This window comes from Phyllostomus discolor, chromosome 3, assembly GCF_004126475.2.
Source record: "Phyllostomus discolor isolate MPI-MPIP mPhyDis1 chromosome 3, mPhyDis1.pri.v3, whole genome shotgun sequence".
NCBI classification, from domain to species: domain Eukaryota; kingdom Metazoa; phylum Chordata; class Mammalia; order Chiroptera; family Phyllostomidae; genus Phyllostomus; species Phyllostomus discolor.
The window spans coordinates 154,874,286-154,876,052 of record NC_040905.2 but is presented as its reverse complement, the minus strand read 5'-3'; the positions used below and the strand labels follow the sequence as shown (position 1 = coordinate 154,876,052).

The following is a 1,767-nucleotide window of genomic DNA, read 5'->3' as shown; positions in this document are numbered from 1 at the left end:
TTCTGGCATGACATTTCATTAGAACCTACATTCTCAGAGGGTCTGTGAACAGATTGTTCACTACAGGGAATGCCCATGTTCTCGGTTTCTAATGTAAAGATTCATGTCACTGAATCCAGCATCTGCCGACCGTTTCAAACCGTCATTTAGAACAAACCCACCTTCCACATCTTACTTAGTGCAACACTATAGTCTGGCTTTCTTATGTTTGCTCTTCTGTTCTCAGTGGTAGGGAGGCGATGCAACTGAGCAGAAGATCTCGTTTTCATCCCCTACCTTCAGTCCCTGTAAAAAAAGAATGGCATCTTTACAATTTTTATCACAAAATCTCTTGGTCCACATAAGCAAATCCATTTTTTAAATGACGATATATTTTAGAGGTATGTGGAACAGAAAACATTTACACTATAAACTGTAAAATACCAGAAATTCCATTGAAGCAGTACATTGTGTGTGTGAATACTTGTTTTACCAAGGCTGAGTATTCTGCCAACTGGTGCCTGTCAAAAGAATTTGGCACAGCTTACTGGAAGATAAAAAACAGAACTAACTTATTTAGCTCCAATCTAGCACAAGAAATAACAGGGAAATATGTATGAATCAAAAAATAAGGGAGAGGAAAATAGAGGTAGCTGATTCCCTTACCTACACTCAGCTGTTAAATGTAATGATGCTGGGAAGTGCTAACGATTGTCCTACCTAAATAAACTTGATCTGATAAATCCTGGGCTGGCACAGGTCATGAAGTAGTGCATGGGGATGCTGTGCCCCACAGCATGTGCTAGGTCCAGGGCCAGAGAGATGGCTTTGGGGATGGGGCAGGGGCAAGTATGGCCTCTGCTTCATTGAACTACCCAGGCATTGCACAGGGGGCTGGCACCATGAAGATCTGAACTTCGAAGCACACCTTTGACCACCCATAGAAAACTGTTACAACAGCTGCAATACAGAAATACCCAAACCCTACGAACCTGAGTGCATATTGAACAGACATATAGATGCCTCTGGAAAAACTGCACCACCATAGACTTCTCAGCACAGAGTGGGGGCTGCCTTCCATTATGAAATCTCTTATTAGTGCAGCAAGAAACAGAACATGAACATGTGTGCAAGAACATTCTATAGTTGATCCTGCAGAGAAAACAATGGAACATAAATCCACTAATACTTCATTTACAAATGTGTTTTCAGTAGGTGAGAGATTTATATACAAACCACATCCTCAAGAACCAGAAAATACTGCTTTAACTCAAAAAGCCATAATCATTGTGAGTCAGTCTCAGTGGTTTTCTCGAAGGACTGATGGCAACTACAGCATCTTCAAATGCTACTAAAGGCTGAGCAACAATGTAATGTGTGATACAGAAATTAAATGCTGAAATTTAAGAATTGAAGGCTGCAGCAAGAGGGAACAAGCAGCATTTGCAGAGAAATAATGATGAAAGCTGAAAGAAATGATGCTCTCTGCTAGCTGGCAATATATTTATTTGTTATTTGAAAAATACAACTATATTTTAGGTGGAATTTTTTATCGAGGTGAAGAAAGGCTATGAGATTTTTGAGCAAAACAAAGAGGTACAGGGTTTTTTAAATAACAGCGATCATCCAATAAAATAAAACAAAGAAACTTGATCCCATTTATAAGATTTAAGTTAAAAATTACCTCCTCCACCTACAGTAGTACCTCATACTAAAATGCAAACAGAGGATTTAAACTGGAAGGAGCAAAATCTCTAAAGCTTTAGCTTGGTATACATCAAAGAACTT

At 39.0% G+C, this 1,767-nt stretch overlaps 1 pseudogene; it reads left to right on the top strand.

Annotated features, from left to right (window-relative positions):
• The first annotated feature begins 881 nt into the window (after nucleotides 1-881).
• Nucleotides 882-1,449, top strand: LOC114490781 (annotated as a pseudogene).
• The last annotated feature ends 318 nt before the right edge of the window (nucleotides 1,450-1,767 follow it).